This window comes from Arachis duranensis, chromosome 3 (genome assembly GCF_000817695.3).
Source record: "Arachis duranensis cultivar V14167 chromosome 3, aradu.V14167.gnm2.J7QH, whole genome shotgun sequence".
Classification (NCBI taxonomy): domain Eukaryota; kingdom Viridiplantae; phylum Streptophyta; class Magnoliopsida; order Fabales; family Fabaceae; genus Arachis; species Arachis duranensis.
The window spans coordinates 11,720,051-11,731,909 of NC_029774.3; the positions used below are offsets into that span (position 1 = coordinate 11,720,051).

The window sequence follows — 11,859 nt, forward strand, 5'->3', positions numbered from 1 at the left end:
TTTAGAATTAAATTGACCTACTCTTAATACTATTTATTATACTTGACTTCTTTAACTGAATTTGAAAGACATAATCTTCTTATTTTTTTACCCATATCATGAAATTATTTTTTATTAAAATTAATTAATAAAATTTTATTCTTACAAAAAATAGACTATATTAAAAATTTTATTTTCGTGTTTTCAAAATATATATACAAGTTAATTAGAAAATAAAAGATTTGACAACAATGTTTAAAAAATGAAGGAGTTGACACGGTTAGAAAACTAAAAAATTAATGGTAAAAAAAAAATCAATACATTAAAGGTTAGTTTGTATTAATTTTCGAAGAAGTGCTTATTTTTTTATTTTATAAAAAAATGTTTAATAAAAAAATTATTTTTGTTTAGATAGATGTTTTAAAAAAATTTAAGTATTAAAAATATTTTTTATTTATATTTTTTTAAAAGTAAAATATTGTTAATTTTTAGAAAAAGTAAAATTTTAAAAAAAAGTACTTTTTTCAAGACATATTTAAATAAATTTTAAATTAAATAAACATATTTTTTTAAATATTTTTTTATTGAAAAAACAATCCAAATTAGCATTAAAACTGATCAAAGATCAAATATATAATACAATTTAAAAATGTAAATACCATCTAAATTATATAAATTAATAACTAAATTTATTTATTCATAAAAGATCCTATTTTTGTGTGCTACAATCATATAGTTATATTGAATTATCAGTATCTACCTTATTATTTATTTACGGTGTGAACTACATCGTTATCTCTTCTTTTAACGTTGCAAAATGCCATTTGAAATCATAATAAAAAAACAACGAAAGAAAGCACATAAATGACATAGATAAACATACGCGTATAAAAACGAAAACGTGAGTTAGACCGTCACCGAACTTCTCACTGGGATAGTCCCCCACCGCTTGTATTGTATTGGTCAAATTCTAAATTTGGCATTTATCCTACATATTACATAGACCGACTCATCGACTATTTAATAAGCTGATTATTTTAATTCTTTATTAATAAGATATTCTTTATGGAGAGATTATGTCTTTATCAATAATTATTTAAATTTATATTTTTTAAGAATTTTTTATCTAAAATTAATTTTGAATAATATATTTAAACAACCTTTAATTTATTATAATCTATTTTAATATAAAAATTGTCAAACATAAATTCCTCCAACACCAATTTGTTTTTAATAAAAATAAAATTTGTAAAATTCATTTTATATAAATTTTCATTTATAAACTTTTAATTCAAACACATATTAAACTACTTCTTTTAAATTACTAATAAATTTAAAAAAATAAAAGTTTTATGATTAAATGTATTACTCAATCTCATTAGTATTTTAAAAATTATATATAGATACAAAATTTAATAATAAAGGTACATATAAAAATGTAGAATAATGATATATTTATATCATCGAACTTGATTTATATTTATTATAAAAAATTAAATTTATATTTATAATCATAATTTTATCGGATGATAATAAAAAATAGGTAAAATAATCCAAACCCATCTATTTCTCTAGAATTACGAATATATATTACTGTAAAAATTATTTATATGAGAGACCTATCTATTTTTTTAGATTTGGTTTGTTACATCATATAATAATACAGATTATTATATATTTAAGTATTTTTTTTATCTAAATTCATTTAAGTAGGCCCAACACCAAAAAAAATCCCCTCTCAATAAAAGAACATGATTATATGCGTATTACGCTGATTTACGTACGTAGTATCTTTTTTTTCGCGTTCCTCTTTCTATACTTATTCTTTTTTTTGCGTTGTTGCTACTGTATTTTTCTTTTCTTTTTCTCTTCTTTTTGTGGTGGTGAAGAAGCGAAGGTGAGGAAGCGAAGGTGAGCAGGAAGAGTTTTAAATTGTGCAAAATAGAAATTAATCGAAATTATATTTAAAAATAAACCAAAAATTAAATTTAGAATATAAACTCGTTTTAAAATAAGTACAGACTAAGTGTACTTTATTTAAATTTAAGATGAAGCGAAATTATTTAAATGATTGTGATAATCAAACTTAATTCAAAAACAAGAACACGAACAAAAATTGAATCATGAACAAAAAAAATGAGAAAAGAAGAAGAAGGAGGAAAAAATAGTGGTGGTGTAAAAAATGAGGAGAAGAAAAAGACGTACAAGATTGAAGAAGAAGTGTGGAGAGAGAAGAAAAATGAAAAAAAAAATACCTAATTCTAAATTATTTAGATATATTTAGATGCTAAAATTAGTTAGAGGTGGAGAATAATTTTTTTTATCACAACAATATGTGGTCAAAAAGAGGCTCTAACACATGTTACAAATTTGGCCTTTTTGGATGTACTGGGCACAGCCTTATTTAATGAAATTCACCCCTTTCAACAAAAAAAAATTGTGAGAGGATAATTTGCGATATCTATCGAACATCCTTATTTTTGTATTAGTTCAACCCGTCTCAAGTTGAAAAACTTGAAATAGACAGATTCTTAGCAAAAGAGGTGAAATGTGAGTAACTTTCTTGGGAGTATATACAGGTGAATACTAACGTAAAGATATACAATATGTTCGTTATATATTGTAAATTTAAATATTAAAAACATAATATGTCCCCTACGAATTGTTTCGCCTCCAAATTAAAAAATATATATAAAATTTAATAATTAAGTATTATACTAAAATTTGACCAATATCTAAAAAATTAGCCGAATTCTAAATGTTACTAACACATATAATTAATTTCTTTTTATTTAATAATTAGTCAACAATGAGAAAGAAGTGATTAATTTTACTTTATAAATTTTTTTATATAAAAATTTATTGTAGAGAGTAATATAATGTTTCATCTTCTATTTTTGATAGCCTAAAAAAACTTTTTTTAAGTCTATATTAGTAAATTTTATTTATATGTGAAAAAATTATTATGCAACACTTTGTTATTGTTATACACCAAAAAATATTAAATAATTTATACAAGTAATTTTTATTATAATTACACAGACAATAATTATTAAACATATGATATTCAATTATATATTTAAATTTAAATCTAACTAATTCAATTTATAATAAATATACTATTAAATAATCAAATAATAAATATAAAAAATTGCATTGATGTGTATCATTTAATACCCTCGAACCAACCTGAAGTGTGCATTAACAGACTTTAACATGCTCTAACCCTTAATTACATTCTTAAAGGCACACAGTTTTGCTGTCAATTTTTCAAGAGCATTCAATAACACATTATATTCCATAGTTTTTCTTCACTTCCCATATAAGTTTGTTAGTTTTTCTATTTTTCCTCACTCCTTTTATTTCCTTCTGTACAACTGAAAAAAAAAATTGTTTCCTCAAATTTATAACCCAATAAGAATTATTCAAACACTTCAAACAAATTCTAACTATTAATTACATAAACTAAATTTATTCTCAGAAAATTAGACACATTTCCTATATAACTTCATTAGCATAATTATTCCAATAAAAAAAATAGTTGAGATGTTCAGTTACTTAACACAATAGTTGATACAACAACATAATCAACATTTTTCTTCTACTTAAGCATATATAATTGGCTAATCTATTAAAGTAACACAAATCAACATTTAAGCACATGCTAACATCCTTACACATACAAAAAATAGAATAAAATGTAGTGCCTTAAAGCACAAATCAGTGGCTACTACAGTGGTCAATGGCTCAGAAACAACTATTTTCTTTTAGTTCTTCGAATCAATAATGGTGTTGCCTAATGAATTGGACAACCCCCAATTCTCGGTACACAATACACACTCACACACTCCTTACATACTTACCAATTTTTTCTTCTCGGTTGCAGCTGGTAGGATTCGAACCCGAGACCTTTGAGATGGAAAAGGGGCGGAATGCCGTGTGAACTATGGCTCATTGGCAAATATGAGTTTGTTTAATCCAAGAGCTTCTGAACTTTTGAAACTTTTGGGCTATAATACTTTTTAGTAGTACCTATAAATATTAAGAAATAATCACATGTTAAGAAGGCAAATGGGTGCACCAAAAAGAGAAAAGAATTACTCATATGAGGTTTTTGTATTGCTAACCCAACAAATTAGACTCTTGCCATAATTTCACAGCCAAAGCTTCTTAACAAAAAAGAGTATATGAGAAATTAAGGAAGCTTTTTAACCCCGAAAAAAAGGGAGGAAAAAGCAAAAAGAGAGGTGAGCACCAAAGTTTCTGGCTCATCAATTCCAATCTTCGCTTCAAAAACTTTTTGCTTCTTTTGCTTTGAGTATTCAACAGAAGATATAGCAAGCAAAAGAATACTATTACATATATTAAAATACTTAAACTATACTTTATAATATTATTATTTTATTAATATGTTCAACATAGCACCCATGACATTATTACATACACAAATATATAGCAAGCAATTAATTAACACCATAGGCTTAAATACTCTCCAAACTCTCAACGACTAAGACACGTATCCAATAGTGCATAGTGAACAATTGACAAATAAAAATACATATAAATATGTACCAAAAGCTTATCAATGAATAATAAACTAAAACAGAAGCCTAAGGAGATGGTGAATGCTATCAAGTCATCCAAGTCACTATAAGAAAAATATTATTCGTATATATATAGTACTTGACAGGGATATAAAATATTAAGCTACTGATTAATTTGAGGCACTAAAAAAATTGACAATAAAAAAGGAAAAAAATCCAATAAATGTCATGAACTACAATTTTCCACCAATGTAAATTAAGATGACTCAAAAATCAAATTACAAATGAGTTATAGTTCAAATGGCATAATCTCTCCATACTCATTTAAGAGGTCATGAGTTCAAGTTTTTCTATCTTTGGTAAAAAATAAAAAAATAAAAAATAAAAAATTACACAGCCTATGACCCAACAACAAATTAAAACTAGGCAGCTAGAAACTAACTTTAGTTACTAATTACTAATAATAATAAAAAAAATAAAATAACACAATGCAAGGAACATACCTTTAATCCACGCAATTTTCATGTTTACAAAAATGGTTTAGTATTCAATTTTCATACCTTTAATGCACGTAATGCACCAAATTTTTGAATTGTGATGAGATAATTTTGATAATCTTATCTTATATTACACTAAATTGTCAAAACAAAAGTAACTGCATCCTAGATAATATCCACTAAAGCTATATACACTAGACTACTCAAACATTCCCACCGAGAATTACAATACACTACTATGAAAGCATTTCCTGTGTATTAATTACTTTTACCCTGCAATTTTATGTGATAACAGGAAACTTCCGTACCTGTTGGTGCCTCCTTTGAGCACTGCAATCATGGCTAAGCAAAGCTGTAACATTTCCATATTGATCAGAATGAGAAAAGTTTAAAAAAAGTATACAACAACAATCTAAAGACATATATATATAGGAAAGCCATAAAAAATAAGCTAAAATATTCAATTTATTCAAATTCTAAAAACAAAGATAAAAGGAAAGAATATATGGTATAGTTAAAACACCATGTTGAATTAACTGTTACATTTGATGGGATTCAACTATTATTTTTAATCCTACAGGGTCAAGCAAAAGAAATTAGAATTCTAAAAGCTGCATTTTCCAAAACATGTTTCTCATCTGTTCTTAGTAAAGAACCCAAATGAAAATCTTTAGTTTAGAAAGGATGATTTTTTTGAAGCAGCAGTGTTATTATGAACTCATATACTAATTCTTCTTCACACAAACAAAAGCATATTGCATCAGTGCATATGAAAGAACCTATCTCCGTAGCACCTTGAGTACATACTGTTAAAAGTTCATATATACACACACACTAAATCAATGCTTTTCCATCATATACATAAACAGATAAATACTATTGGAATAAGTTATTTTTGAAATTTACTAAAAACTTAAACACAATAACAAAAGAAGTAAGTAAATACCTAACATTATAAAACCTCTTTCCTCAAGGATTTTTCAGCCCTTTTCAAAACTGACAACTTCCTGACCTTAGCTTTAGTTGTCAAAGCAGCAGTATTCTTATTCTCCTCTAAGAACATCATAACAATCCTTGCCAAGCCTCAGGAGATGCTTTTGGTGCTGGAACACTCTCTCCTCCACTTATACTCCCTGCCAAAATTAATTATCAGATCAACTATGCTATTTGGATTAAATCAAGATCATTCTCTTTCTCAATTTCATTTTCTTTTCCACTATAAAAAGAATACAAACTTCTTTCAAAAGTTATTATCTTTTTTAACTATAGTTGCCAACTAATATTTTTCAGTGATCTATAGTTGAGAAAGCCAAAAAGGTATGCCACTAAAACAAAAAAGCACTGATCTTTTAGTAGAAATTTGGATGCTAACCATGAAATACTTCTTCGTAATTGACGGATTCATCAATTGAAATGTTCGAAAAAAAATTTCCCCCTCTTACCTGCTAATTCTGGAAGGCACATTCATTTGTAACAAATCACCACTGGTATGTTTCTAAGAGATGAAGATTCCTGCAAAAATCAGAAGAAAAAAAAAAGAAAAAGAGAAGCAGATTAAATATAAATACATAATTTTTAAAAAATAATTCAACTTTGGAGATCTATTGAAAGGAAATAAATTTTAACTCCTCTCTAGATGTTCTGCCCATATACCATCAAAAGTGTTAGATATTTTTTATTCTTATAACATCTCCAGTAGATATAGCAAATTATGTAGTTATGAAATTTTTTTCACCTCAATAATAAGCTTCATAGTTCATAATAAGGAGAAATAAAGGCCTTTCCGATTTGATCAAGTAATGACATCAAAAGTGATTAAAAGCAAGAATATGTCTAAAACTAACCAAACGCTATACCACAAAGCAAAAATCAATATTCGAAGTGGAACAACTGCATATGTGACTTGATTCTTGAATTGGAGAAAGTTCCTTTTGCAATATCAAAAGTGTACCAATAGCATGCTTTAAGATAAGAGATCAATTTGATTCACAATAAATCATTGAAAATATTGTTCCTAATGCTAGCAATATGTGTTCCGTAGACTTCTATATATTCTGGATTTATGTTCATACTTGGTTGATTGATAACTCTTCACAGCACTTAATTTCTCAGTTACTGAGGGTGGAAACTGGAAACCAATTTTTTAATGCTTCTCTAATTCCACTCTTATATTCTGGATTTATGTCGTTCATTCGTGGGGTTTTCCTCTATACTATAATGGTAGTTACTTTAAGCTCGTTCTCTATGTTTTAAGAGTTGAAGTTCCTGAAACTAGGTTGTAGGAGATTATTCAAATTACTTAAAGCACTAATTTGAAACAGCAAGAGTTATAGCTGTGTTCATATAAGAGGTACCTGATAAAATTCAAAATGTTATTATCAAATAATTGTTTGTCTCACAAAAATTCACAGAAAACAAAAAGTACCTGATCAAATTCAAAAGGTTATTATGCAGTTATTATTATGATACTTATGAATTGATGATAAGTTGCATTTATATTATTTCATCTAAAGGCCAATCACAGATGAGTAAAAATAAGCTAATCAAGCATACCAAATAATGAGTAGTCTAAGATGAGTGCAAATCAAAGTAATATAACATCAATTTTTGACGTAAATGAAGGCACTAACCTTGGGCTCATACTCAACGCTTGCCTCGGAGAGTAAATCAGCTCTAGTTTCTCCATCCTTGGCTTAGCATTCATTCTCTCAACCTCCCCTTTCAGCTATGCTCCCTTAGAGACACTGATTTTGTGCCCTTCAACTCTGCTCAATTTGCCACCTTCGACCATTCCGCTCAATTTGCCCACTCTGCATTTGCCTACGTTAATATGCGAAACCCTAAGGCTCGCGCCTTAATCTTAGTTTGTAGAATTAAACTTCAAAACCATCAAAACCACTTAATTCACATATGCAGTTTAAAGCTTACAATAAGAGATTTTAAAGCCCCTAAATACTAAATAGATATCCTTTTATTCTGCAAAGCCTCTTAAGAAATTCAAACATATACACATTAAAACCAAATAAAGTAACACCTCATTTGAATCCCTAAAGAAGCCGCCTTAAATTATTTAAAATTCTCGTTAGTTATTTCTTTAATTCTAAAGCCACTTCATTCGTTTAAAAGAAAAAAGAAATTATGATAGATTAACCAATATTTTAGAATTCCAGACAAATTCTGACCAAATGAAGAGCCAATTCAAAATATTGAAAACTGATCAGCTATACTAATTTTAAATTTCTTGTAATTCAACAAACTGCTGGAGTTAAACCATAAATAACAAAGACTTCAACTAACCATTTCTTAGCTCAGAGAATTGCCTCTCTAGATTGCATTTCTCATTCAACATCTGCAGCTCTTGCATCCAAATAAATTCATTTAATTTCATGGAGTTAAAAAAAATTTAGATACATCTTTCATACCTGTGTATATTCCATACCTTCATACAGGCAACAGCAACCTGTTCCCAAAGGGAGAAGATCTCTTCCTCCTGAGCCCTGGCTCGGGCATGAAGTCCCCGCAAAAAGAAAGTTAAGTATAGTAAAGTATTGTGTAGCATCTGCTAGCAAACTTTTAAAACTGAGTATCATAGAAAAAAAACATATATATATATATCACATTTCATTACCATAATGTCAAGATCCTGCACATTATTGAGTGCATCATTGCTTTGGAATTTCTGTGAGTCTAGAATACTGTTTCGAAATTGTGCCTATAATGCATGCACCAAAAAACTTATAAAAAGCTTAAACATTCAATTCATTCAAGACACAAAATAAAAAGCTTTGCCAATTTAAGTTATAAGTGAGTTAAAAACTAACACAGTTGAAAAGACTTATTTTTTCAATTCATTAAGTGAAAATTTCATAAAAAGCAATAATACACACGAAAAGACTCGAGAAGCACATAACAATATGAAAAAAATCTCAAAAAGATTCCAACAAACTTATAAATATCAAACTAACCATTTTCATTTTTTTTGAACCCCTCCCAAAAAATGGAGCATATCATACATCTTGTATATTCCCAATTTCTATTACTCTCTAACAAAATCATCTTAAACCTGTTAAATTTAGCTCTTGTATTTGTCCCAGCATGGATAGGCTTACTTGAATTACTTTAGGAAAGTAACACGATGAAATAATGTAAATATAAATGTTAATTATCTGCAACTACATCCTGCTTTTCTGAAAAATAAATTTAATAATTGTTCCACATTAATAAGCCAAACAATTTATAGTTTCTACACATGATTTATGCACATAAAGATACCAAGTAAACAATCCAACAGATGCAAGCAAATAACTAACCTTCAATTCTATCTATAACGTCTGAAAAGTTATCAAGTATTGCACACCTTCCAAATCAAAAGCACAATTGAAAAAGAAATTAACTGTCTCAGTTTTCCCCTTGAAGGGTAAGAGTCAGGTTTCTATCTTCAACAACCTTGAAAAAATAATAGGAAGGTTACTACTTACTACCAACCTGAACAAAACCTCAGCATTGAACATTAAATTAAAATTAACAGATAAAATGAAACAAATCAGCTTAAATAAATGAAAATATAAATTTTAGGGAAAAAGAAAAACCTTAACCACCGTCCATCTCTTTCTCAACCTTGGCCTGCATTTCGCAGAAGGCGCTAGCTTTCTTCTTCTCTGCTTCGATGGGAGCTTTGGTTAGTAAAGCTAGGTATACCAAAATCAAAAATCTTTTACTCTGATTCATTCACAATTTCAAGGAATACGTCATGTTTCACTATATATATGCCAGTTCAGAGCCTTACAATAGAGTGTATTTGGTAGATGTAAACGATTATATAAGATCTTAAAAGAAAAATAGTGAAAATAAATTCACAAAAACTCACCTGAATGTACCTTCTTTGGCATGATGAACACCGTTCAAAATAGAGAAGATAGATATGATGAAGAAGTGCGAACTGTGCAATAAAAAGGTTATTTTTGTTTAGAAAAAACTTTATGTATATATTGGTAGCCAGAGTGAACGTCGCAATATCACATGGCATATATTGAATGTGTCAGGATAGTTCCATTTTCACTGGGCTCCAAAGGTCACCACCATGCCCGATTTGGAATATCTTAGTCAGTTTGGGAACATCGTTACTTGTATTTGCTCTTATTCTCTTCAACATCAATGGGGACCAAAGTTATCAATCATCAAAAGAAATCAGAGATCGGGTCATACCTGGAGTTTACAGTGATGAATCTGCAAAATCATTTGAACCGGACGCCTTTTGCAGCGAACCTGATCTTCAGCAATAATACATGAGAGCTTATTAATTAATGAAGATTGAAGAATTATAAATCATGGACCTTCCTTGCATATATATAAATTTGGAGGGAAGGAGTGAACAATATATTCAATAGTAAGTTCTATAATTCTTCTGTACATAACTTTTATCCTCATGTAGAAACAATGTATTTAGTAGCATTGAAAACACTGTACAGTTGAAAATAATATNNNNCTTGGAGGAAATAAAAAATAAATGAGTCCGGTTAGAGAGACAATGAAGTATTTATACAAATATATACAATGAGCTGTTTATTTGGCCTAATATGTATTAATAATGTAAATTAAACATCATTATTTCTAATTCTAGTTGTTTTTTGTGATATCTACTCTCAATTTACCTCAAATTCTTTCACATTAACCCTTCATTACCCACCATTACCTACCCTCTAAAAAATCTCATTGTTTCTTATGCAGAAAAATCCCCTTTTTCCGCCGCCCCACCATTTGCGCGGCAACTGCGTCATACCGCTTTATTTCTATGCGACGTGTAGCCTCCGTTCCTGCCGACTGGAACTGTCGCGCTTCGCCTCCTCGCGCTAACGTCTTGCCGAAAGAACTTCCGTCACTCCTCACGCAGCCGAACATCCGTGACCTGCAATTGTCAGCGTCATCGATGTGAGTTGCAGCCTTGAACCATGCGCTTGCATCATCCCAGCGCTGCTACCTGGGTTTTGTTGAATTACTCGAAGAATAAACATCCGCAAAATTTGAAAAAATGAACATCCAAAATCATACAAAATCAAACATCCAATGTGAACGTGTATAAATCATAACCACCAATCATTGTCTACAACTAATCACCCAATAATAACCATCTACGTTCACAGAGAAAGTGAACATCCGGCGACAGAAAGAAGACACAAACCGACTGCGATGGAGGCGCTGGACGTCCGGATTGCTGCGGTGCTGCGAGCTCGACTCACACAATATGCGCGTCCTCCCTATGTACGGTGGCCCATGCGGACGACGGCGACTGATAACTATGGCGTCACTGTACCGGCTTTTACTTCGAGAAGAGAATAAGAGAAGAGTTTATACCGTATTGAGAGAGGGAGATAATTGATGAGCGGATAATTTATACGCTTTTTGGCATTGTTTTTAGGTAGTTTTTAGTAAGTTTGAGCTACTTTTAGGGATGTTTTCATTAGTTTCTATGTTAAATTCACATTTCTGGACTTTACTATGAGTTTGTGTGTTTTTCTGTGATTTCAGGTAAATTATGGCTGAAATTGAGGGACTTGAGCAAAACTCTGAAAAAGGCTGACAAAAGGACTGCTGATGTTGTTGGAATCTGACCTCCCTGCACTCGAAATAGATTTTCTGGAGCTACAGAACTCCAAATGGCGCGCTCTCAACGGCGTTGGAAAGTAGACATCCAGAGCTTTCCAGCAATATATAATAGTCCATACTTTATTCGGAAATTGACGACGTAATTGGCGTTGAACGCCAAGTACATGCTGCTATCTAGAGTTAAACGCCAGAAAAACGTCATAATCCGGAGTTGAACGCCCAAAACACGTCATAAC

At 29.6% G+C, this 11,859-nt stretch overlaps 1 long non-coding RNA gene across 5 annotated transcripts; it reads right to left on the minus strand.

The window, feature by feature from the left end:
- Positions 1-3,610: 3,610 nt before the first annotated feature.
- LOC127745632 (uncharacterized) lies at positions 3,611-10,390 on the minus strand. Of its 5 annotated transcripts, none has more exons than XR_008006783.1 (12): positions 10,226-10,390; positions 9,888-9,959; positions 9,610-9,678; positions 9,331-9,466; positions 8,649-8,732; positions 8,460-8,501; positions 8,318-8,377; positions 7,651-7,830; positions 6,463-6,532; positions 5,967-6,153; positions 5,329-5,372; positions 3,611-4,011 (listed from the first exon to the last, which is right to left on the minus strand). It is a non-coding gene; the product is annotated as an uncharacterized LOC127745632 (long non-coding RNA). The 5 variants fall into 5 exon arrangements; XR_008006785.1 differs by having other exon boundaries at positions 7,651-7,840; XR_008006784.1 differs by having other exon boundaries at positions 7,651-7,860.
- Between the last annotated feature and the right edge of the window lie 1,469 nt (positions 10,391-11,859).